This window comes from Electrophorus electricus, chromosome 13 (genome assembly GCF_041902795.1).
Source record: "Electrophorus electricus isolate QZ-2024a chromosome 13, ASM4190279v1, whole genome shotgun sequence".
Taxonomy (NCBI): Eukaryota; Metazoa; Chordata; class Actinopteri; order Gymnotiformes; family Gymnotidae; genus Electrophorus; species Electrophorus electricus.
Window position 1 is genome coordinate 18,468,731 of NC_137509.1, and position 26,639 is coordinate 18,495,369.

At 36.1% G+C, this 26,639-nt stretch overlaps 18 pseudogenes; all 18 read left to right on the top strand.

The window, feature by feature from the left end:
• Positions 1–802: 802 nt before the first annotated feature.
• LOC145644903 (5S ribosomal RNA) lies at positions 803–921 on the top strand (annotated as a pseudogene).
• Positions 922–2,683: 1,762 nt separating this feature from the next.
• On the top strand, positions 2,684–2,802 carry LOC145644915 (5S ribosomal RNA; annotated as a pseudogene).
• A 1,544-nt stretch (positions 2,803–4,346) lies between these two features.
• LOC145644926 (5S ribosomal RNA) lies at positions 4,347–4,465 on the top strand (annotated as a pseudogene).
• Positions 4,466–6,009: 1,544 nt separating this feature from the next.
• LOC145644937 (5S ribosomal RNA) lies at positions 6,010–6,128 on the top strand (annotated as a pseudogene).
• Positions 6,129–7,233: 1,105 nt separating this feature from the next.
• Positions 7,234–7,352, top strand: LOC145647483 (5S ribosomal RNA; annotated as a pseudogene).
• Positions 7,353–8,457: 1,105 nt separating this feature from the next.
• On the top strand, positions 8,458–8,576 carry LOC145647484 (5S ribosomal RNA; annotated as a pseudogene).
• A 1,543-nt stretch (positions 8,577–10,119) lies between these two features.
• LOC145648662 (5S ribosomal RNA) lies at positions 10,120–10,238 on the top strand (annotated as a pseudogene).
• Positions 10,239–11,343: 1,105 nt separating this feature from the next.
• Positions 11,344–11,462, top strand: LOC145647485 (5S ribosomal RNA; annotated as a pseudogene).
• Positions 11,463–13,006: 1,544 nt separating this feature from the next.
• LOC145648663 (5S ribosomal RNA) lies at positions 13,007–13,125 on the top strand (annotated as a pseudogene).
• Positions 13,126–14,230: 1,105 nt separating this feature from the next.
• On the top strand, positions 14,231–14,349 carry LOC145647486 (5S ribosomal RNA; annotated as a pseudogene).
• Positions 14,350–15,893: 1,544 nt separating this feature from the next.
• Positions 15,894–16,012, top strand: LOC145647487 (5S ribosomal RNA; annotated as a pseudogene).
• Positions 16,013–17,556: 1,544 nt separating this feature from the next.
• Positions 17,557–17,675, top strand: LOC145647488 (5S ribosomal RNA; annotated as a pseudogene).
• A 1,544-nt stretch (positions 17,676–19,219) lies between these two features.
• Positions 19,220–19,338, top strand: LOC145647489 (5S ribosomal RNA; annotated as a pseudogene).
• A 1,105-nt stretch (positions 19,339–20,443) lies between these two features.
• Positions 20,444–20,562, top strand: LOC145647490 (5S ribosomal RNA; annotated as a pseudogene).
• A 1,544-nt stretch (positions 20,563–22,106) lies between these two features.
• On the top strand, positions 22,107–22,225 carry LOC145644948 (5S ribosomal RNA; annotated as a pseudogene).
• A 1,543-nt stretch (positions 22,226–23,768) lies between these two features.
• Positions 23,769–23,886, top strand: LOC145644320 (5S ribosomal RNA; annotated as a pseudogene).
• A 791-nt stretch (positions 23,887–24,677) lies between these two features.
• LOC145650811 (5S ribosomal RNA) lies at positions 24,678–24,796 on the top strand (annotated as a pseudogene).
• A 1,544-nt stretch (positions 24,797–26,340) lies between these two features.
• On the top strand, positions 26,341–26,458 carry LOC145644321 (5S ribosomal RNA; annotated as a pseudogene).
• Positions 26,459–26,639: the final 181 nt, after the last annotated feature.

Sequence of the window (26,639 nt, forward strand, 5' to 3'; positions counted from 1 at the left end):
GCACCTGGGAATAGCAGATGCTGTAAGTTTTTGTTGCATCACTTTACTTTAATCTGCAACTGACAAGCTTGTATGTGAAGTGTACAGATTAAATAGAAATATTTTAGTACCAGGGAATAGCAGGTGCTGTAAGATTGTATTGCATCCCTTTAATTTATGTTCAAGCTATCATGTTCAAATTTGAAGTGCAGTGAATAATTAACTCAAACTATCTGTTAGCACCTGGGAATAGCAGATGCTGTAAGTTTTTTTTGCATCACTTTCATTTACTCTCCAACTCACATGCCTGAATGTGAAGTGCAGTGATTCATCAAAAAACTATATGTTAGCACCTTGGACTACGAGATGCTGTAAGCTTCCCTTGCATCACTTTAATTTACTGTCAAGATGACATGCTAGGATGTGAAATGCAGTGATTAATTAAAAAAACTATCTGTTAGCACCTGGGAATAGCAGATGCTGTAAGTTTTTGTTGCATCACTTTACTTTAATCTGCAACTGACAAGCTTGTATGTGAAGTGTACAGATTAAATAGAAATATTTTAGTACCAGGGAATAGCAGGTGCTGTAAGATTGTTTGCATCCCTTTAATTTATGTTCAAGCTATCATGTTCAAATTTGAAGTGCAGTGAATAATTAGTGCCTCCGTATACCAGCTCCGTATTGTAAGCTTTTATTGCATCATTTAATTACATTCAAGATAACATTCTAGAATGTCAAGTGCAGGGATTAATAAAAAAAATTGTCAGATTGGTCTTTGATCATATTTGCTATGATTAGGCAATTTGAGTAAGTGTTTAAGGCTTACGGCCACACCAGCTTGAGAACGCCCAATCTCATCTGACCTTGGAAGCTAAGCAAGTTTGGGCCTGAATAGTACTGAGGTGGGACCCTACCTAGGAATACCAGGTGCTGTAAGCTTTTCTTGCATCACTTTAATTTACTTTCAAGATGACATGCTAGGATGTGAAGTGCAGTGATTAATTAAAAAAACTATCTGTTAGCACCTGGGAATAGCAAATGCTGTAAGTTTTTGTTGCATCACTTTACTTTAATCTGCAACTGACAAGCTTGTATGTGAAGTGTACAGATTAAATAGAAATATTTTAGTACCAGGGAATAGCAGGTGCTGTAAGATTGTATTGCATCCCTTTAATTTATGTTCAAGCTATCATGTTCAAATTTGAAGTGCAGTGAATAATTAACTCAAACTATCTGTTAGCACCTGGGAATAGCAGATGCTGTAAGTTTTTTTTGCATCACTTTCATTTACTCTCCAACTCACATGCCTGAATGTGAAGTGCAGTGATTCATCAAAAAACTATATGTTAGCACCTTGGACTACGAGATGCTGTAAGCTTCTCTTGCATCACTTAAATTTACTGTCAAGATGACATGCTAGGATGTGAAATGCAGTGATTAATTAAAAAAACTATCTGTTAGCACCTGGGAATAGCAGATGCTGTAAGTTTTTGTTGCATCACTTTACTTTAATCTGCAACTGACAAGCTTGTATGTGAAGTGTACAGATTACATAGAAATATTTTAGTACCAGGGAATAGCAGGTGCTGTAAGATTGTATTGCATCCCTTTAATATATGTTCAAGCTATCATGTTCAAATTTGAAGTGCAGTGAATAATTAACTCAAACTATCTGTTAGCACCTGGGAATAGCAGATGCTGTAAGTTTTTTTTGCATCACTTTCATTTACTCTCCAACTCACATGCCTGAATGTGAAGTGCAGTGATTCATCAAAAAACTATATGTTAGCACCTTGGACTACGAGATGCTGTAAGCTTCCCTTGCATCACTTTAATTTACTGTCAAGATGACATGCTAGGATGTGAAATGCAGTGATTAATTAAAAAAACTATCTGTTAGCACCTGGGAATAGCAGATGCTGTAAGTTTTTGTTGCATCACTTTACTTTAATCTGCAACTGACAAGCTTGTATGTGAAGTGTACAGATTAAATAGAAATATTTTAGTACCAGGGAATAGCAGGTGCTGTAAGATTGTATTGCATCCCTTTAATTTATGTTCAAGCTATCATGTTCAAATTTGAAGTGCAGTGAATAATTAACTCAAACTATCTGTTAGCACCTGGGAATAGCAGATGCTGTAAGTTTTTTTTGCATCACTTTCATTTACTCTCCAACTCACATGCCTGAATGTGAAGTGCAGTGATTCATCAAAAAACTATATGTTAGCACCTTGGACTACGAGATGCTGTAAGCTTCCCTTGCATCACTTTAATTTACTGTCAAGATGACATGCTAGGATGTGAAATGCAGTGATTAATTAAAAAAACTATCTGTTAGCACCTGGGAATAGCAGATGCTGTAAGTTTTTGTTGCATCACTTTACTTTAATCTGCAACTGACAAGCTTGTATGTGAAGTGTACAGATTAAATAGAAATATTTTAGTACCAGGGAATAGCAGGTGCTGTAAGATTGTTTGCATCCCTTTAATTTATGTTCAAGCTATCATGTTCAAATTTGAAGTGCAGTGAATAATTAGTGCCTCCGTATACCAGCTCCGTATTGTAAGCTTTTATTGCATCATTTAATTACATTCAAGATAACATTCTAGAATGTCAAGTGCAGGGATTAATAAAAAAAATTGTCAGATTGGTCTTTGATCATATTTGCTATGATTAGGCAATTTGAGTAAGTGTTTAAGGCTTACGGCCACACCAGCTTGAGAACGCCCAATCTCATCTGACCTTGGAAGCTAAGCAAGTTTGGGCCTGAATAGTACTGAGGTGGGACCCTACCTAGGAATACCAGGTGCTGTAAGCTTTTCTTGCATCACTTTAATTTACTTTCAAGCTGACATGCTCAAATGTGAAGTGCAGTGATTAATAAAAAAAACTATCTGTTAGCACCTGGGAATAGCAGATGCTGTAAGTTTTTTTTGCATCACTTTCATTTACTCTCCAACTCACATGCCTGAATGTGAAGTGCAGTGATTCCTCAAAAATCTATCTGTTAGCACCTTGGACTACGAGATGCTGTAAGCTTCTCTTGCATCACTTTAATTTACTTTCAAGATGACATGCTAGGATGTGATGTGCAGTGATTAATTAAAAAAACTATCTGTTAGCACCTGGGAATAGCAAATGCTGTAAGTTTTTGTTGCATCACTTTACTTTAATCTGCAACTGACAAGCTTGTATGTGAAGTGTACAGATTAAATAGAAATATTTTAGTACCAGGGAATAGCAGGTGCTGTAAGATTGTATTGCATCCCTTTAATTTATGTTCAAGCTATCATGTTCAAATTTGAAGTGCAGTGAATAATTAACTCAAACTATCTGTTAGCACCTGGAAATAGCAGATGCTGTAAGTTTTTTTTGCATCACTTTCATTTACTCTCCAACTCACATGCCTGAATGTGAAGTGCAGTGATTCATCAAAAAACTATATGTTAGCACCTTGGACTACGAGATGCTGTAAGCTTCCCTTGCATCACTTTAATTTACTGTCAAGATGACATGCTAGGATGTGAAATGCAGTGATTAATTAAAAAAACTATCTGTTAGCACCTGGGAATAGCAGATGCTGTAAGTTTTTGTTGTATCACTTTACTTTAATCTGCAACTGACAAGCTTGTATGTGAAGTGTAGAGATTAAATAGAAATATTTTAGTACCAGGGAATAGCAGGTGCTGTAAGATTGTATTGCATCCCTTTAATTTATGTTCAAGCTATCATGTTCAAATTTGAAGTGCAGTGAATAATTAACTCAAACTATCTATTAGCACCTGGGAATAGCAGATGCTGTAAGTTTTTTTTGCATCACTTTCATTTACTCTCCAACTCACATGCCTGAATGTGAAGTGCAGTGATTCCTCAAAAATCTATCTGTTAGCACCTTGGACTACGAGATGCTGTAAGCTTCTCTTGCATCACTTTAATTTACTTTCAAGATGACATGCTAGGATGTGAAGTGCAGTGATTAATTAAAAAAACTATCTGTTAGCACCTGGGAATAGCAAATGCTGTAAGTTTTTGTTGCATCACTTTACTTTAATCTGCAACTGACAAGCTTGTATGTGAAGTGTACAGATTAAATAGAAATATTTTAGTACCAGGGAATAGCAGGTGCTGTAAGATTGTTTGCATCCCTTTAATTTATGTTCAAGCTATCATGTTCAAATTTGAAGTGCAGTGAATAATTAGTGCCTCCGTATACCAGCTCCGTATTGTAAGCTTTTATTGCATCATTTAATTACATTCAAGATAACATTCTAGAATGTCAAGTGCAGGGATTAATAAAAAAAATTGTCAGATTGGTCTTTGATCATATTTGCTATGATTAGGCAATTTGAGTAAGTGTTTAAGGCTTACGGCCACACCAGCTTGAGAACGCCCAATCTCATCTGACCTTGGAAGCTAAGCAAGTTTGGGCCTGAATAGTACTGAGGTGGGACCCTACCTAGGAATACCAGGTGCTGTAAGCTTTTCTTGCATCACTTTAATTTACTTTCAAGCTGACATGCTCAAATGTGAAGTGCAGTGATTAATAAAAAAAACTATCTGTTAGCACCTGGGAATAGCAGATGCTGTAAGTTTTTTTTGCATCACTTTCATTTACTCTCCAACTCACATGCCTGAATGTGAAGTGCAGTGATTCCTCAAAAATCTATCTGTTAGCACCTTGGACTACGAGATGCTGTAAGCTTCTCTTGCATCACTTTAATTTACTTTCAAGATGACATGCTAGGATGTGATGTGCAGTGATTAATTAAAAAAACTATCTGTTAGCACCTGGGAATAGCAAATGCTGTAAGTTTTTGTTGCATCACTTTACTTTAATCTGCAACTGACAAGCTTGTATGTGAAGTGTACAGATTAAATAGAAATATTTTAGTACCAGGGAATAGCAGGTGCTGTAAGATTGTATTGCATCCCTTTAATTTATGTTCAAGCTATCATGTTCAAATTTGAAGTGCAGTGAATAATTAACTCAAACTATCTGTTAGCACCTGGGAATAGCAGATGCTGTAAGTTTTTTTTGCATCACTTTCATTTACTCTCCAACTCACATGCCTGAATGTGAAGTGCAGTGATTCATCAAAAAACTATATGTTAGCACCTTGGACTACGAGATGCTGTAAGCTTCCCTTGCATCACTTTAATTTACTGTCAAGATGACATGCTAGGATGTGAAATGCAGTGATTAATTAAAAAAACTATCTGTTAGCACCTGGGAATAGCAGATGCTGTAAGTTTTTGTTGCATCACTTTACTTTAATCTGCAACTGACAAGCTTGTATGTGAAGTGTAGAGATTAAATAGAAATATTTTAGTACCAGGGAATAGCAGGTGCTGTAAGATTGTATTGCATCCCTTTAATTTATGTTCAAGCTATCATGTTCAAATTTGAAGTGCAGTGAATAATTAACTCAAACTATCTATTAGCACCTGGGAATAGCAGATGCTGTAAGTTTTTTTTGCATCACTTTCATTTACTCTCCAACTCACATGCCTGAATGTGAAGTGCAGTGATTCCTCAAAAATCTATCTGTTAGCACCTTGGACTACGAGATGCTGTAAGCTTCTCTTGCATCACTTTAATTTACTTTCAAGATGACATGCTAGGATGTGAAGTGCAGTGATTAATTAAAAAAACTATCTGTTAGCACCTGGGAATAGCAAATGCTGTAAGTTTTTGTTGCATCACTTTACTTTAATCTGCAACTGACAAGCTTGTATGTGAAGTGTACAGATTAAATAGAAATATTTTAGTACCAGGGAATAGCAGGTGCTGTAAGATTGTTTGCATCCCTTTAATTTATGTTCAAGCTATCATGTTCAAATTTGAAGTGCAGTGAATAATTAGTGCCTCCGTATACCAGCTCCGTATTGTAAGCTTTTATTGCATCATTTAATTACATTCAAGATAACATTCTAGAATGTCAAGTGCAGGGATTAATAAAAAAAATTGTCAGATTGGTCTTTGATCATATTTGCTATGATTAGGCAATTTGAGTAAGTGTTTAAGGCTTACGGCCACACCAGCTTGAGAACGCCCAATCTCATCTGACCTTGGAAGCTAAGCAAGTTTGGGCCTGAATAGTACTGAGGTGGGACCCTACCTAGGAATACCAGGTGCTGTAAGCTGTTCTTGCATCACTTTAATTTACTTTCAAGCTGACATGCTCAAATGTGAAGTGCAGTGATTAATAAAAAAAACTATCTGTTAGCACCTGGGAATAGCAGATGCTGTAAGTTTTTTTTGCATCATTTTCATTTACTCTCCAACTCACATGCCTGAATGTGAAGTGCAGTGATTCCTCAAAAATCTATCTGTTAGCACGTTGGACTACGAGATGCTGTAAGCTTCTCTTGCATCACTTTAATTTACTTTCAAGATGACATGCTAGGATGTGAAGTGCAGTGATTAATTAAAAAAACTATCTGTTAGCACCTGGGAATAGCAAATGCTGTAAGTTTTTGTTGCATCACTTTACTTTAATCTGCAACTGACAAGCTTGTATGTGAAGTGTACAGATTAAATAGAAATATTTTAGTACCAGGGAATAGCAGGTGCTGTAAGATTGTATTGCATCCCTTTAATTTATGTTCAAGCTATCATGTTCAAATTTGAAGTGCAGTGAATAATTAACTCAAACTATCTGTTAGCACCTGGGAATAGCAGATGCTGTAAGTTTTTTTTGCATCACTTTCATTTACTCTCCAACTCACATGCCTGAATGTGAAGTGCAGTGATTCCTCAAAAATCTATCTGTTAGCACCTTGGACTACGAGATGCTGTAAGCTTCTCTTGCATCACTTTAATTTACTTTCAAGATGACATGCTAGGATGTGAAGTGCAGTGATTAATTAAAAAAACTATCTGTTAGCACCTGGGAATAGCAAATGCTGTAAGTTTTTGTTGCATCACTTTACTTTAATCTGCAACTGACAAGCTTGTATGTGAAGTGTACAGATTAAATAGAAATATTTTAGTACCAGGGAATAGCAGGTGCTGTAAGATTGTTTGCATCCCTTTAATTTATGTTCAAGCTATCATGTTCAAATTTGAAGTGCAGTGAATAATTAGTGCCTCCGTATACCAGCTCCGTATTGTAAGCTTTTATTGCATCATTTAATTACATTCAAGATAACATTCTAGAATGTCAAGTGCAGGGATTAATAAAAAAAATTGTCAGATTGGTCTTTGATCATATTTGCTATGATTAGGCAATTTGAGTAAGTGTTTAAGGCTTATGGCCACACCAGCTTGAGAACGCCCAATCTCATCTGACCTTGGAAGCTAAGCAAGTTTGGGCCTGAATAGTACTGAGGTGGGACCCTACCTAGGAATACCAGGTGCTGTAAGCTGTTCTTGCATCACTTTAATTTACTTTCAAGCTGACATGCTCAAATGTGAAGTGCAGTGATTAATAAAAAAAACTATCTGTTAGCACCTGGGAATAGCAGATGCTGTAAGTTTTTTTTGCATCACTTTCATTTACTCTCCAACTCACATGCCTGAATGTGAAGTGCAGTGATTCCTCAAAAATCTATCTGTTAGCACGTTGGACTACGAGATGCTGTAAGCTTCTCTTGCATCACTTTAATTTACTTTCAAGATGACATGCTAGGATGTGAAGTGCAGTGATTAATTAAAAAAACTATCTGTTAGCACCTGGGAATAGCAAATGCTGTAAGTTTTTGTTGCATCACTTTACTTTAATCTGCAACTGACAAGCTTGTATGTGAAGTGTACAGATTAAATAGAAATATTTTAGTACCAGGGAATAGCAGGTGCTGTAAGATTGTATTGCATCCCTTTAATTTATGTTCAAGCTATCATGTTCAAATTTGAAGTGCAGTGAATAATTAACTCAAACTATCTGTTAGCACCTGGGAATAGCAGATGCTGTAAGTTTTTTTTGCATCACTTTCATTTACTCTCCAACTCACATGCCTGAATGTGAAGTGCAGTGATTCCTCAAAAATCTATCTGTTAGCACCTTGGACTACGAGATGCTGTAAGCTTCTCTTGCATCACTTTAATTTACTTTCAAGATGACATGCTAGGATGTGAAGTGCAGTGATTAATTAAAAAAACTATCTGTTAGCACCTGGGAATAGCAAATGCTGTAAGTTTTTGTTGCATCACTTTACTTTAATCTGCAACTGACAAGCTTGTATGTGAAGTGTACAGATTAAATAGAAATATTTTAGTACCAGGGAATAGCAGGTGCTGTAAGATTGTTTGCATCCCTTTAATTTATGTTCAAGCTATCATGTTCAAATTTGAAGTGCAGTGAATAATTAGTGCCTCCGTATACCAGCTCCGTATTGTAAGCTTTTATTGCATCATTTAATTACATTCAAGATAACATTCTAGAATGTCAAGTGCAGGGATTAATAAAAAAAATTGTCAGATTGGTCTTTGATCATATTTGCTATGATTAGGCAATTTGAGTAAGTGTTTAAGGCTTATGGCCACACCAGCTTGAGAACGCCCAATCTCATCTGACCTTGGAAGCTAAGCAAGTTTGGGCCTGAATAGTACTGAGGTGGGACCCTACCTAGGAATACCAGGTGCTGTAAGCTGTTCTTGCATCACTTTAATTTACTTTCAAGCTGACATGCTCAAATGTGAAGTGCAGTGATTAATAAAAAAAACTATCTGTTAGCACCTGGGAATAGCAGATGCTGTAAGTTTTTTTTGCATCACTTTCATTTACTCTCCAACTCACATGCCTGAATGTGAAGTGCAGTGATTCCTCAAAAATCTATCTGTTAGCACCTTGGACTACGAGATGCTGTAAGCTTCTTTTGCATCACTTTAATTTACTTTCAAGATGACATGCTAGGATGTGAAGTGCAGTGATTAATTAAAAAAACTATCTGTTAGCACCTGGGAATAGCAAATGCTGTAAGTTTTTTTGCATCACTTTACTTTAATCTGCAACTGACAAGCTTCTATGTGAAGTGTACAGATTAAATAGAAATATTTTAGTACCAGGGAATAGCAGGTGCTGTAAGATTGTATTGCATCCCTTTAATTTATGTTCAAGCTATCATGTTCAAATTTGAAGTGCAATGAATAATTAACTCAAACTATCTTTTAGCACCTGGGAATAGCAGATGCTGTAAGTTTTTTTTGCATCACTTTCATTTACTCTCCAACTCACATGCCTGAATGTGAAGTGCAGTGATTCATCAAAAAACTATATGTTAGCACATTGGACTATGAGATGCTGTAAGCTTCTCTTGCATCACTTTAATTTACTGTCAAGATGACATGCTAGGATGTGAAATGCAGTGATTAATTAAAAAAACTATCTGTTAGCACCTGGGAATAGCAGATGCTGTAAATTTTTGTTGCATCACTTTACTTTAATCTGCAACTGACAAGCTTGTATGTGAAGTGTACAGATTAAATAGAAATATTTTAGTACCAGGGAATAGCAGGTGCTGTAAGATTGTATTGCATCCCTTTAATTTATGTTCAAGCTATCATGTTCAAATTTGAAGTGCAGTGAATAATTAACTCAAACTATCTATTAGCACCTGGGAATAGCAGATGCTGTAAGTTTTTTTTGCATCACTTTCATTTACTCTCCAACTCACATGCCTGAATGTGAAGTGCAGTGATTCCTCAAAAATCTATCTGTTAGCACCTTGGACTACGAGATGCTGTAAGCTTCTCTTGCATCACTTTAATTTACTTTCAAGATGACATGCTAGGATGTGAAGTGCAGTGATTAATTAAAAAAACTATCTGTTAGCACCTGGGAATAGCAAATGCTGTAAGTTTTTGTTGCATCACTTTACTTTAATCTGCAACTGACAAGCTTGTATGTGAAGTGTACAGATTAAATAGAAATATTTTAGTACCAGGGAATAGCAGGTGCTGTAAGATTGTTTGCATCCCTTTAATTTATGTTCAAGCTATCATGTTCAAATTTGAAGTGCAGTGAATAATTAGTGCCTCCGTATACCAGCTCCGTATTGTAAGCTTTTATTGCATCATTTAATTACATTCAAGATAACATTCTAGAATGTCAAGTGCAGGGATTAATAAAAAAAATTGTCAGATTGGTCTTTGATCATATTTGCTATGATTAGGCAATTTGAGTAAGTGTTTGAGGCTTACGGCCACACCAGCTTGAGAACGCCCAATCTCATCTGACTTTGGAAGCTAAGCAAGTTTGGGCCTGAATAGTACTGAGGTGGGACCCTACCTAGGAATACCAGGTGCTGTAAGCTGTTCTTGCATCACTTTAATTTACTTTCAAGCTGACATGCTCAAATGTGAAGTGCAGTGATTAATAAAAAAAACTATCTGTTAGCACCTGGGAATAGCAGATGCTGTAAGTTTTTTTTGCATCACCTTCATTTACTCTCCAACTCACATGCCTGAATGTGAAGTGCAGTGATTCCTCAAAAATCTATCTGTTAGCACGTTGGACTACGAGATGCTGTAAGCTTCTCTTGCATCACTTTAATTTACTTTCAAGATGACATGCTAGGATGTGAAGTGCAGTGATTAATTAAAAAAACTATCTGTTAGCACCTGGGAATAGCAAATGCTGTAAGTTTTTGTTGCATCACTTTACTTTAATCTGCAACTGACAAGCTTGTATGTGAAGTGTACAGATTAAATAGAAATATTTTAGTACCAGGGAATAGCAGGTGCTGTAAGATTGTATTGCATCCCTTTAATTTATGTTCAAGCTATCATGTTCAAATTTGAAGTGCAGTGAATAATTAACTCAAACTATCTGTTAGCACCTGGGAATAGCAGATGCTGTAAGTTTTTTTTGCATCACTTTCATTTACTCTCCAACTCACATGCCTGAATGTGAAGTGCAGTGATTCCTCAAAAATCTATCTGTTAGCACCTTGGACTACGAGATGCTGTAAGCTTCTCTTGCATCACTTTAATTTACTTTCAAGATGACATGCTAGGATGTGAAGTGCAGTGATTAATTAAAAAAACTATCTGTTAGCACCTGGGAATAGCAAATGCTGTAAGTTTTTGTTGCATCACTTTACTTTAATCTGCAACTGACAAGCTTGTATGTGAAGTGTACAGATTAAATAGAAATATTTTAGTACCAGGGAATAGCAGGTGCTGTAAGATTGTTTGCATCCCTTTAATTTATGTTCAAGCTATCATGTTCAAATTTGAAGTGCAGTGAATAATTAGTGCCTCCGTATACCAGCTCCGTATTGTAAGCTTTTATTGCATCATTTAATTACATTCAAGATAACATTCTAGAATGTCAAGTGCAGGGATTAATAAAAAAAATTGTCAGATTGGTCTTTGATCATATTTGCTATGATTAGGCAATTTGAGTAAGTGTTTAAGGCTTATGGCCACACCAGCTTGAGAACGCCCAATCTCATCTGACCTTGGAAGCTAAGCAAGTTTGGGCCTGAATAGTACTGAGGTGGGACCCTACCTAGGAATACCAGGTGCTGTAAGCTGTTCTTGCATCACTTTAATTTACTTTCAAGCTGACATGCTCAAATGTGAAGTGCAGTGATTAATAAAAAAAACTATCTGTTAGCACCTGGGAATAGCAGATGCTGTAAGTTTTTTTTGCATCACTTTCATTTACTCTCCAACTCACATGCCTGAATGTGAAGTGCAGTGATTCCTCAAAAATCTATCTGTTAGAACGTTGGACTACGAGATGCTGTAAGCTTCTCTTGCATCACTTTAATTTACTTTCAAGATGACATGCTAGGATGTGAAGTGCAGTGATTAATTAAAAAAACTATCTGTTAGCACCTGGGAATAGCAAATGCTGTAAGTTTTTGTTGCATCACTTTACTTTAATCTGCAACTGACAAGCTTGTATGTGAAGTGTACAGATTAAATAGAAATATTTTAGTACCAGGGAATAGCAGGTGCTGTAAGATTGTATTGCATCCCTTTAATTTATGTTCAAGCTATCATGTTCAAATTTGAAGTGCAGTGAATAATTAACTCAAACTATCTGTTAGCACCTGGGAATAGCAGATGCTGTAAGTTTTTTTTGCATCACTTTCATTTACTCTCCAACTCACATGCCTGAATGTGAAGTGCAGTGATTCCTCAAAAATCTATCTGTTAGCACCTTGGACTACGAGATGCTGTAAGCTTCTCTTGCATCACTTTAATTTACTTTCAAGATGACATGCTAGGATGTGAAGTGCAGTGATTAATTAAAAAAACTATCTGTTAGCACCTGGGAATAGCAAATGCTGTAAGTTTTTGTTGCATCACTTTACTTTAATCTGCAACTGACAAGCTTGTATGTGAAGTGTACAGATTAAATAGAAATATTTTAGTACCAGGGAATAGCAGGTGCTGTAAGATTGTATTGCATCCCTTTAATTTATGTTCAAGCTATCATGTTCAAATTTGAAGTGCAGTGAATAATTAACTCAAACTATCTGTTAGCACCTGGGAATAGCAGATGCTGTAAGTTTTTTTTGCATCACTTTCATTTACTCTCCAACTCACATGCCTGAATGTGAAGTGCAGTGATTCCTCAAAAATCTATCTGTTAGCACCTTGGACTACGAGATGCTGTAAGCTTCTCTTGCATCACTTTAATTTACTTTCAAGATGACATGCTAGGATGTGAAGTGCAGTGATTAATTAAAAAAACTATCTGTTAGCACCTGGGAATAGCAAATGCTGTAAGTTTTTGTTGCATCACTTTACTTTAATCTGCAACTGACAAGCTTGTATGTGAAGTGTACAGATTAAATAGAAATATTTTAGTACCAGGGAATAGCAGGTGCTGTAAGATTGTTTGCATCCCTTTAATTTATGTTCAAGCTATCATGTTCAAATTTGAAGTGCAGTGAATAATTAGTGCCTCCGTATACCAGCTCCGTATTGTAAGCTTTTATTGCATCATTTAATTACATTCAAGATAACATTCTAGAATGTCAAGTGCAGGGATTAATAAAAAAAATTGTCAGATTGGTCTTTGATCATATTTGCTATGATTAGGCAATTTGAGTAAGTGTTTGAGGCTTACGGCCACACCAGCTTGAGAACGCCCAATCTCATCTGACTTTGGAAGCTAAGCAAGTTTGGGCCTGAATAGTACTGAGGTGGGACCCTACCTAGGAATACCAGGTGCTGTAAGCTGTTCTTGCATCACTTTAATTTACTTTCAAGCTGACATGCTCAAATGTGAAGTGCAGTGATTAATAAAAAAAACTATCTGTTAGCACCTGGGAATAGCAGATGCTGTAAGTTTTTTTTGCATCACCTTCATTTACTCTCCAACTCACATGCCTGAATGTGAAGTGCAGTGATTCCTCAAAAATCTATCTGTTAGCACGTTGGACTACGAGATGCTGTAAGCTTCTCTTGCATCACTTTAATTTACTTTCAAGATGACATGCTAGGATGTGAAGTGCAGTGATTAATTAAAAAAACTATCTGTTAGCACCTGGGAATAGCAAATGCTGTAAGTTTTTGTTGCATCACTTTACTTTAATCTGCAACTGACAAGCTTGTATGTGAAGTGTACAGATTAAATAGAAATATTTTAGTACCAGGGAATAGCAGGTGCTGTAAGATTGTATTGCATCCCTTTAATTTATGTTCAAGCTATCATGTTCAAATTTGAAGTGCAGTGAATAATTAACTCAAACTATCTGTTAGCACCTGGGAATAGCAGATGCTGTAAGTTTTTTTTGCATCACTTTCATTTACTCTCCAACTCACATGCCTGAATGTGAAGTGCAGTGATTCCTCAAAAATCTATCTGTTAGCACCTTGGACTACGAGATGCTGTAAGCTTCTCTTGCATCACTTTAATTTACTTTCAAGATGACATGCTAGGATGTGAAGTGCAGTGATTAATTAAAAAAACTATCTGTTAGCACCTGGGAATAGCAAATGCTGTAAGTTTTTGTTGCATCACTTTACTTTAATCTGCAACTGACAAGCTTGTATGTGAAGTGTACAGATTAAATAGAAATATTTTAGTACCAGGGAATAGCAGGTGCTGTAAGATTGTTTGCATCCCTTTAATTTATGTTCAAGCTATCATGTTCAAATTTGAAGTGCAGTGAATAATTAGTGCCTCCGTATACCAGCTCCGTATTGTAAGCTTTTATTGCATCATTTAATTACATTCAAGATAACATTCTAGAATGTCAAGTGCAGGGATTAATAAAAAAAATTGTCAGATTGGTCTTTGATCATATTTGCTATGATTAGGCAATTTGAGTAAGTGTTTAAGGCTTATGGCCACACCAGCTTGAGAACGCCCAATCTCATCTGACCTTGGAAGCTAAGCAAGTTTGGGCCTGAATAGTACTGAGGTGGGACCCTACCTAGGAATACCAGGTGCTGTAAGCTGTTCTTGCATCACTTTAATTTACTTTCAAGCTGACATGCTCAAATGTGAAGTGCAGTGATTAATAAAAAAAACTATCTGTTAGCACCTGGGAATAGCAGATGCTGTAAGTTTTTTTTGCATCACTTTCATTTACTCTCCAACTCACATGCCTGAATGTGAAGTGCAGTGATTCCTCAAAAATCTATCTGTTAGAACGTTGGACTACGAGATGCTGTAAGCTTCTCTTGCATCACTTTAATTTACTTTCAAGATGACATGCTAGGATGTGAAGTGCAGTGATTAATTAAAAAAACTATCTGTTAGCACCTGGGAATAGCAAATGCTGTAAGTTTTTGTTGCATCACTTTACTTTAATCTGCAACTGACAAGCTTGTATGTGAAGTGTACAGATTAAATAGAAATATTTTAGTACCAGGGAATAGCAGGTGCTGTAAGATTGTATTGCATCCCTTTAATTTATGTTCAAGCTATCATGTTCAAATTTGAAGTGCAGTGAATAATTAACTCAAACTATCTGTTAGCACCTGGGAATAGCAGATGCTGTAAGTTTTTTTTGCATCACTTTCATTTACTCTCCAACTCACATGCCTGAATGTGAAGTGCAGTGATTCCTCAAAAATCTATCTGTTAGCACCTTGGACTACGAGATGCTGTAAGCTTCTCTTGCATCACTTTAATTTACTTTCAAGATGACATGCTAGGATGTGAAGTGCAGTGATTAATTAAAAAAACTATCTGTTAGCACCTGGGAATAGCAAATGCTGTAAGTTTTTGTTGCATCACTTTACTTTAATCTGCAACTGACAAGCTTGTATGTGAAGTGTACAGATTAAATAGAAATATTTTAGTACCAGGGAATAGCAGGTGCTGTAAGATTGTATTGCATCCCTTTAATTTATGTTCAAGCTATCATGTTCAAATTTGAAGTGCAGTGAATAATTAACTCAAACTATCTGTTAGCACCTGGGAATAGCAGATGCTGTAAGTTTTTTTTGCATCACTTTCATTTACTCTCCAACTCACATGCCTGAATGTGAAGTGCAGTGATTCCTCAAAAATCTATCTGTTAGCACCTTGGACTACGAGATGCTGTAAGCTTCTCTTGCATCACTTTAATTTACTTTCAAGATGACATGCTAGGATGTGAAGTGCAGTGATTAATTAAAAAAACTATCTGTTAGCACCTGGGAATAGCAAATGCTGTAAGTTTTTGTTGCATCACTTTACTTTAATCTGCAACTGACAAGCTTGTATGTGAAGTGTACAGATTAAATAGAAATATTTTAGTACCAGGGAATAGCAGGTGCTGTAAGATTGTTTGCATCCCTTTAATTTATGTTCAAGCTATCATGTTCAAATTTGAAGTGCAGTGAATAATTAGTGCCTCCGTATACCAGCTCCGTATTGTAAGCTTTTATTGCATCATTTAATTACATTCAAGATAACATTCTAGAATGTCAAGTGCAGGGATTAATAAAAAAAATTGTCAGATTGGTCTTTGATCATATTTGCTATGATTAGGCAATTTGAGTAAGTGTTTAAGGCTTATGGCCACACCAGCTTGAGAACGCCCAATCTCATCTGACCTTGGAAGCTAAGCAAGTTTGGGCCTGAATAGTACTGAGGTGGGACCCTACCTAGGAATACCAGGTGCTGTAAGCTGTTCTTGCATCACTTTAATTTACTTTCAAGCTGACATGCTCAAATGTGAAGTGCAGTGATTAATAAAAAAAACTATCTGTTAGCACCTGGGAATAGCAGATGCTGTAAGTTTTTTTTGCATCACTTTCATTTACTCTCCAACTCACATGCCTGAATGTGAAGTGCAGTGATTCCTCAAAAATCTATCTGTTAGCACGTTGGACTACGAGATGCTGTAAGCTTCTCTTGCATCACTTTAATTTACTTTCAAGATGACATGCTAGGATGTGAAGTGCAGTGATTAATTAAAAAAACTATCTGTTAGCACCTGGGAATAGCAAATGCTGTAAGTTTTTGTTGCATCACTTTACTTTAATCTGCAACTGACAAGCTTGTATGTGAAGTGTACAGATTAAATAGAAATATTTTAGTACCAGGGAATAGCAGGTGCTGTAAGATTGTATTGCATCCCTTTAATTTATGTTCAAGCTATCATGTTCAAATTTGAAGTGCAGTGAATAATTAACTCAAACTATCTGTTAGCACCTGGGAATAGCAGATGCTGTAAGTTTTTTTTGCATCACTTTCATTTACTCTCCAACTCACATGCCTGAATGTGAAGTGCAGTGATTCCTCAAAAATCTATCTGTTAGCACCTTGGACTACGAGATGCTGTAAGCTTCTCTTGCATCACTTTAATTTACTTTCAAGATGACATGCTAGGATGTGAAGTGCAGTGATTAATTAAAAAAACTATCTGTTAGCACCTGGGAATAGCAAATGCTGTAAATTTTTGTTGCATCACTTTACTTTAATCTGCAACTGACAAGCTTGTATGTGAAGTGTACAGATTAAATAGAAATATTTTAGTACCAGGGAATAGCAGGTGCTGTAAGATTGTATTGCATCCCTTTAATTTATGTTCAAGCTATCATGTTCAAATTTGAAGTGCAGTGAATAATTAACTCAAACTATCTGTTAGCACCTGGGAATAGCAGATGCTGTAAGTTTTTTTTGCATCACTTTCATTTACTCTCCAACTCACATGCCTGAATGTGAAGTGCAGTGATTCCTCAAAAATCTATCTGTTAGCACCTTGGACTACGAGATGCTGTAAGCTTCTCTTGCATCACTTTAATTTACTTTCAAGATGACATGCTAGGATGTGAAGTGCAGTGATTAATTAAAAAAACTATCTGTTAGCACCTGGGAATAGCAAATGCTGTAAGTTTTTGTTGCATCACTTTACTTTAATCTGCAACTGACAAGCTTGTATGTGAAGTGTACAGATTAAATAGAAATATTTTAGTACCAGGGAATAGCAGGTGCTGTAAGATTGTTTGCATCCCTTTAATTTATGTTCAAGCTATCATGTTCAAATTTGAAGTGCAGTGAATAATTAGTGCCTCCGTATACCAGCTCCGTATTGTAAGCTTTTATTGCATCATTTAATTACATTCAAGATAACATTCTAGAATGTCAAGTGCAGGGATTAATAAAAAAAATTGTCAGATTGGTCTTTGATCATATTTGCTATGATTAGGCAATTTGAGTAAGTGTTTAAGGCTTATGGCCACACCAGCTTGAGAACGCCCAATCTCATCTGACCTTGGAAGCTAAGCAAGTTTGGGCCTGAATAGTACTGAGGTGGGACCCTACCTAGGAATACCAGGTGCTGTAAGCTGTTCTTGCATCACTTTAATTTACTTTCAAGCTGACATGCTCAAATGTGAAGTGCAGTGATTAATAAAAAAAACTATCTGTTAGCACCTGGGAATAGCAGATGCTGTAAGTTTTTTTTGCATCACTTTCATTTACTCTCCAACTCACATGCCTGAATGTGAAGTGCAGTGATTCCTCAAAAATCTATCTGTTAGCACGTTGGACTACGAGATGCTGTAAGCTTCTCTTGCATCACTTTAATTTACTTTCAAGATGACATGCTAGGATGTGAAGTGCAGTGATTAATTAAAAAAACTATCTGTTAGCACCTGGGAATAGCAAATGCTGTAAGTTTTTGTTGCATCACTTTACTTTAATCTGCAACTGACAAGCTTGTATGTGAAGTGTACAGATTAAATAGAAATATTTTAGTACCAGGGAATAGCAGGTGCTGTAAGATTGTATTGCATCCCTTTAATTTATGTTCAAGCTATCATGTTCAAATTTGAAGTGCAGTGAATAATTAACTCAAACTATCTGTTAGCACCTGGGAATAGCAGATGCTGTAAGTTTTTTTTGCATCACTTTCATTTACTCTCCAACTCACATGCCTGAATGTGAAGTGCAGTGATTCCTCAAAAATCTATCTGTTAGCACCTTGGACTACGAGATGCTGTAAGCTTCTCTTGCATCACTTTAATTTACTTTCAAGATGACATGCTAGGATGTGAAGTGCAGTGATTAATTAAAAAAACTATCTGTTAGCACCTGGGAATAGCAAATGCTGTAAGTTTTTGTTGCATCACTTTACTTTAATCTGCAACTGACAAGCTTGTATGTGAAGTGTACAGATTAAATAGAAATATTTTAGTACCAGGGAATAGCAGGTGCTGTAAGATTGTATTGCATCCCTTTAATTTATGTTCAAGCTATCATGTTCAAATTTGAAGTGCAGTGAATAATTAACTCAAACTATCTGTTAGCACCTGGGAATAGCAGATGCTGTAAGTTTTTTTTGCATCACTTTCATTTACTCTCCAACTCACATGCCTGAATGTGAAGTGCAGTGATTCCTCAAAAATCTATCTGTTAGCACCTTGGACTACGAGATGCTGTAAGCTTCTCTTGCATCACTTTAATTTACTTTCAAGATGACATGCTAGGATGTGAAGTGCAGTGATTAATTAAAAAAACTATCTGTTAGCACCTGGGAATAGCAAATGCTGTAAGTTTTTGTTGCATCACTTTACTTTAATCTGCAACTGACAAGCTTGTATGTGAAGTGTACAGATTAAATAGAAATATTTTAGTACCAGGGAATAGCAGGTGCTGTAAGATTGTTTGCATCCCTTTAATTTATGTTCAAGCTATCATGTTCAAATTTGAAGTGCAGTGAATAATTAGTGCCTCCGTATACCAGCTCCGTATTGTAAGCTTTTATTGCATCATTTAATTACATTCAAGATAACATTCTAGAATGTCAAGTGCAGGGATTAATAAAAAAAATTGTCAGATTGGTCTTTGATCATATTTGCTATGATTAGGCAATTTGAGTAAGTGTTTAAGGCTTATGGCCACACCAGCTTGAGAACGCCCAATCTCATCTGACCTTGGAAGCTAAGCAAGTTTGGGCCTGAATAGTACTGAGGTGGGACCCTACCTAGGAATACCAGGTGCTGTAAGCTGTTCTTGCATCACTTTAATTTACTTTCAAGCTGACATGCTCAAATGTGAAGTGCAGTGATTAATAAAAAAAACTATCTGTTAGCACCTGGGAATAGCAGATGCTGTAAGTTTTTTTTGCATCACTTTCATTTACTCTCCAACTCACATGCCTGAATGTGAAGTGCAGTGATTCCTCAAAAATCTATCTGTTAGCACGTTGGACTACGAGATGCTGTAAGCTTCTCTTGCATCACTTTAATTTACTTTCAAGATGACATGCTAGGATGTGAAGTGCAGTGATTAATTAAAAAAACTATCTGTTAGCACCTGGGAATAGCAAATGCTGTAAGTTTTTGTTGCATCACTTTACTTTAATCTGCAACTGACAAGCTTGTATGTGAAGTGTACAGATTAAATAGAAATATTTTAGTACCAGGGAATAGCAGGTGCTGTAAGATTGTATTGCATCCCTTTAATTTATGTTCAAGCTATCATGTTCAAATTTGAAGTGCAGTGAATAATTAACTCAAACTATCTGTTAGCACCTGGGAATAGCAGATGCTGTAAGTTTTTTTTGCATCACTTTCATTTACTCTCCAACTCACATGCCTGAATGTGAAGTGCAGTGATTCCTCAAAAATCTATCTGTTAGCACCTTGGACTACGAGATGCTGTAAGCTTCTCTTGCATCACTTTAATTTACTTTCAAGATGACATGCTAGGATGTGAAGTGCAGTGATTAATTAAAAAAACTATCTGTTAGCACCTGGGAATAGCAAATGCTGTAAGTTTTTGTTGCATCACTTTACTTTAATCTGCAACTGACAAGCTTGTATGTGAAGTGTACAGATTAAATAGAAATATTTTAGTACCAGGGAATAGCAGGTGCTGTAAGATTGTTTGCATCCCTTTAATTTATGTTCAAGCTATCATGTTCAAATTTGAAGTGCAGTGAATAATTAGTGCCTCCGTATACCAGCTCCGTATTGTAAGCTTTTATTGCATCATTTAATTACATTCAAGATAACATTCTAGAATGTCAAGTGCAGGGATTAATAAAAAAAATTGTCAGATTGGTCTTTGATCATATTTGCTATGATTAGGCAATTTGAGTAAGTGTTTAAGGCTTATGGCCACACCAGCTTGAGAACGCCCAATCTCATCTGACCTTGGAAGCTAAGCAAGTTTGGGCCTGAATAGTACTGAGGTGGGACCCTACCTAGGAATACCAGGTGCTGTAAGCTGTTCTTGCATCACTTTAATTTACTTTCAAGCTGACATGCTCAAATGTGAAGTGCAGTGATTAATAAAAAAAACTATCTGTTAGCACCTGGGAATAGCAGATGCTGTAAGTTTTTTTTGCATCACTTTCATTTACTCTCCAACTCACATGCCTGAATGTGAAGTGCAGTGATTCCTCAAAAATCTATCTGTTAGCACCTTGGACTACGAGATGCTGTAAGCTTCTCTTGCATCACTTTAATTTACTTTCAAGATGACATGCTAGGATGTGAAGTGCAGTGATTAATTAAAAAAACTATCTGTTAGCACCTGGGAATAGCAAATGCTGTAAGTTTTTTTGCATCACTTTACTTTAATCTGCAACTGACAAGCTTCTATGTGAAGTGTACAGATTAAATAGAAATATTTTAGTACCAGGGAATAGCAGGTGCTGTAAGATTGTATTGCATCCCTTTAATTTATGTTCAAGCTATCATGTTCAAATTTGAAGTGCAATGAATAATTAACTCAAACTATCTTTTAGCACCTGGGAATAGCAGATGCTGTAAGTTTTTTTTGCATCACTTTCATTTACTCTCCAACTCACATGCCTGAATGTGAAGTGCAGTGATTCATCAAAAAACTATATGTTAGCACATTGGACTATGAGATGCTGTAAGCTTCTCTTGCATCACTTTAATTTACTGTCAAGATGACATGCTAGGATGTGAAATGCAGTGATTAATTAAAAAAACTATCTGTTAGCACCTGGGAATAGCAGATGCTGTAAATTTTTGTTGCATCACTTTACTTTAATCTGCAACTGACAAGCTTGTATGTGAAGTGTACAGATTAAATAGAAATATTTTAGTACCAGGGAATAGCAGGTGCTGTAAGATTGTATTGCATCCCTTTAATTTATGTTCAAGCTATCATGTTCAAATTTGAAGTGCAGTGAATAATTAACTCAAACTATCTGTTAGCACCTGGGAATAGCAGATGCTGTAAGTTTTTTTTGCATCACTTTCATTTACTCTCCAACTCACATGCCTGAATGTGAAGTGCAGTGATTCATCAAAAAACTATATGTTAGCACATTGGACTACGAGATGCTGTAAGCTTCTCTTGCATCACTTTAATTTACTTTCAAGATGACATGCTAGGATGTGAAGTGCAGTGATTAATTAAAAAAAACTATCTGTTAGCACCTGGGAATAGCAAATGCTGTAAGTTTTTGTTGCATCACTTTACTTTAATCTGCAACTGACAAGCTTGTATGTGAAGTGTACAGATTAAATAGAAATATTTTAGTACCAGGGAATAGCAGGTGCTGTAAGATTATTTGCATCCCTTTAATTTATGTTCAAGCTATCATGTTCAAATTTGAAGTGCAGTGAATAATTAGTGCCTCCGTATACCAGCTCCGTATTGTAAGCTTTTATTGCATCATTTAATTACATTCAAGATAACATTCTAGAATGTCAAGTGCAGGGATTAATAAAAAAAATTGTCAGATTGGTCTTTGATCATATTTGCTATGATTAGGCAATTTGAGTAAGTGTTTAAGGCTTACGGCCACACCAGCTTGAGAACGCCCAATCTCATCTGACCTTGGAAGCTAAGCAAGTTTGGGCCTGAATAGTACTGAGGTGGGACCCTACCTAGGAATACCAGGTGCTGTAAGCTGTTCTTGCATCACTTTAATTTACTTTCAAGCTGACATGCTCAAATGTGAAGTGCAGTGATTAATAAAAAAAACTATCTGTTAGCACCTGGGAATAGCAGATGCTGTAAGTTTTTTTTGCATCACTTTCATTTACTCTCCAACTCACATGCCTGAATGTGAAGTGCAGTGATTCCTCAAAAATCTATCTGTTAGCACCTTGGACTACGAGATGCTGTAAGCTTCTCTTGCATCACTTTAATTTACTTTCAAGATGACATGCTAGGATGTGAAGTGCAGTGATTAATTAAAAAAACTATCTGTTAGCACCTGGGAATAGCAAATGCTGTAAGTTTTTTTGCATCACTTTACTTTTATCTGCAACTGACAAGCTTGTATGTGAAGTGTACAGATTAAATAGAAATATTTTAGTACCAGGGAATAGCAGGTGCTGTAAGATTGTATTGCATCCCTTTAATTTATGTTCAAGCTATCATGTTCAAATTTGAAGTGCAATGAATAATTAACTCAAACTATCTTTTAGCACCTGGGAATAGCAGATGCTGTAAGTTTTTTTTGCATCACTTTCATTTACTCTCCAACTCACATGCCTGAATGTGAAGTGCAGTGATTCATCAAAAAACTATATGTTAGCACATTGGACTATGAGATGCTGTAAGCTTCTCTTGCATCACTTTAATTTACTGTCAAGATGACATGCTAGGATGTGAAATGCAGTGATTAATTAAAAAAACTATCTGTTAGCACCTGGGAATAGCAGATGCTGTAAGTTTTTGTTGCATCACTTTACTTTAATCTGCAACTGACAAGCTTGTATGTGAAGTGTACAGATTAAATAGAAATATTTTAGTACCAGGGAATAGCAGGTGCTGTAAGATTGTATTGCATCCCTTTAATTTATGTTCAAGCTATCATGTTCAAATTTGAAGTGCAGTGAATAATTAACTCAAACTATCTGTTAGCACCTGGGAATAGCAGATGCTGTAAGTTTTTTTTGCATCACTTTCATTTACTCTCCAACTCACATGCCTGAATGTGAAGTGCAGTGATTCATCAAAAAACTATATGTTAGCATATTGGACTACGAGATGCTGTAAGCTTCTCTTGCATCACTTTAATTTACTTTCAAGATGACATGCTAGGATGTGAAGTGCAGTGATTAATTAAAAAAACTATCTGTTAGCACCTGGGAATAGCAAATGCTGTAAGTTTTTGTTGCATCACTTTACTTTAATCTGCAACTGACAAGCTTGTGTGTGAAGTGTACAGATTAAATAGAAATATTTTAGTACCAGGGAATAGCAGGTGCTGTAAGATTGTTTGCATCCCTTTAATTTATGTTCAAGCTATCATGTTCAAATTTGAAGTGCAGTGAATAATTGGTGCCTCCGTATACCAGCTCCGTATTGTAAGCTTTTATTGCATCATTTAATTACATTCAAGATAACATTCTAGAATGTCAAGTGCAGGGATTAATAAAAAAAATTGTCAGATTGGTCTTTGATCATATTTGCTATGATTAGGCAATTTGAGTAAGTGTTTAAGGCTTACGGCCACACCAGCTTGAGAACGCCCAATCTCATCTGACCTTGGAAGCTAAGCAATTTGGGCCTGAATAGTACTGAGGTGGGACCCTACCTAGGAATACCAGGTGCTGTAAACTTTTCTTGCATCACTTTAATTTACTTTCAAGCTGACATGCTCAAATGTGAAGTGCAGTGATTAATAAAAAAAACTATCTGTTAGCACCTGGGAATAGCAGATGCTGTAAGTTTTTTTTGCATCACTTTCATTTACTCTCCAACTCACATGCCTGAATGTGAAGTGCAGTGATTCCTCAAAAATCTATCTGTTAGCACCTTGGACTACGAGATGCTATAAGCTTCTCTTGCATCACTTTAATTTACTTTCAAGCTGACATGCTCAAATGTGAAGTGCAATGATTAATAAAAAAAACTATCTGTTAGCACCTGGGAATAGCAGATGCTGTAAGTTTTTGTTGCATCACTTTACTTTAATCTGCAACTGACAAGCTTGTATGTGAAGTGTACAGATTAAATAGAAATATTTTAGTACCAGGGAATAGCAGGTGCTGTAAGATTGTATTGCATCCCTTTAATTTATGTTCAAGCTATCATGTTCAAATTTGAAGTGCAGTGAATAATTAACTCAAACCATCTGTTAGCACCTGGGAATAGCCGATGCTGTAAGTTTTTTTTGCATCACTTTCATTTACTCTCCAACTCACATGCCTGAATGTGAAGTGCAGTGATTCATCAAAAAACTGTCTGTTAGTGCCTCCGTATACCAGATGTTGTAAGCTTTTATTGCATCATTTAATTTACATTCAAGATAACATTCTAGAATGTCAAGTGCAGGGATTAATAAAAAAAATTGTCAGATTGGTCTTTGATCATATTTGCTATGATTAGGCAATTTGAGTAAGTGTTTAAGGCTTACGGCCACACCAGCTTGAGAACGCCCAATCTCATCTGACTTTGGAAGCTAAGCAAGTTTGGGTCTGGATAGTACTGAGGTGGGACCCTACCTAGGAATACCAGGTGCTGCAAGCTTTTCTTGCATCACTTTAATTTACTTTCAAGCTGACATGCTCAAATGTGAAGTGCAGTGATTAATAAAAAAAACCATCTGTTAGCACCTGGGAATAGCCGATGCTGTAAGTTTTTTTTGCATCACTTTCATTTACTCTCCAACTCACATGCCTGAATGTGAAGTGCAGTGATTCATCAAAAAACTATATGTTAGCACCTTGGACTACGAGATGTTGTAAGCTTCTCTTGCATCACTTTAATTTACTGTCAAGATGACATGCTAGGATGTGAAATGCAGTGATTAATTAAAAAAACTATCTGTTAGCACCTGGGAATAGCAGATGCTGTAAGTTTTTGTTGTATCACTTTACTTTAATCTGCAACTGACAAGCTTGTATGTGAAGTGTACAGATTAAATAGAAATATTTTAGTACCAGGGAATAGCAGGTGCTGTAAGATTGTATTGCATCCCTTTAATTTATGTTCAAGCTATCATGTTCAAATTTGAAGTGCAATGAATAATTAACTCAAACTATCTTTTAGCACCTGGGAATAGCAGATGCTGTAAGTTTTTTTTGCATCACTTTCATTTACTCTCCAACTCACATGCCTGAATGTGAAGTGCAGTGATTCATCAAAAAACTATATGTTAGCACATTGGACTATGAGATGCTGTAAGCTTCTCTTGCATCACTTTAATTTACTGTCAAGATGACATGCTAGGATGTGAAATGCAGTGATTAATTAAAAAAACTATCTGTTAGCACCTGGGAATAGCAGATGCTGGAAGTTTTTGTTGCATCACTTTACTTTAATCTGCAACTGACAAGCTTGTATGTGAAGTGTACAGATTAAATAGAAATATTTTAGTACCAGGGAATAGCAGGTGCTGTAAGATTGTATTGCATCCCTTTAATTTATGTTCAAGCTATCATGTTCAAATTTGAAGTGCAGTGAATAATTAACTCAAACTATCTGTTAGCACCTGGGAATAGCAGATGCTGTAAGTTTTTTTTGCATCACTTTCATTTACTCTCCAACTCACATGCCTGAATGTGAAGTGCAGTGATTCATCAAAAAACTATATGTTAGCACATTGGACTACGAGATGCTGTAAGCTTCTCTTGCATCACTTTAATTTACTTTCAAGATGACATGCTAGGATGTGAAGTGCAGTGATTAATTAAAAAAACTATCTGTTAGCACCTGGGAATAGCAAATGCTGTAAGTTTTTGTTGCATCACTTTACTTTAATCTGCAACTGACAAGCTTGTGTGTGAAGTGTACAGATTAAATAGAAATATTTTAGTACCAGGGAATAGCAGGTGCTGTAAGATTGTTTGCATCCCTTTAATTTATGTTCAAGCTATCATGTTCAAATTTGAAGTGCAGTGAATAATTAGTGCCTCCGTATACCAGCTCCGTATTGTAAGCTTTTATTGCATCATTTAATTACATTCAAGATAACATTCTAGAATGTCAAGTGCAGGGATTAATAAAAAAAATTGTCAGATTGGTCTTTGATCATATTTGCTATGATTAGGCAATTTGAGTAAGTGTTTAAGGCTTACGGCCACACCAGCTTGAGAACGCCCAATCTCATCTGACCTTGGAAGCTAAGCAATTTGGGCCTGAATAGTACTGAGGTGGGACCCTACCTAGGAATACCAGGTGCTGTAAACTTTTCTTGCATCACTTTAATTTACTTTCAAGCTGACATGCTCAAATGTGAAGTGCAGTGATTAATAAAAAAAACTATCTGTTAGCACCTGGGAATAGCAGATGCTGTAAGTTTTTTTTGCATCACTTTCATTTACTCTCCAACTCACATGCCTGAATGTGAAGTGCAGTGATTCCTCAAAAA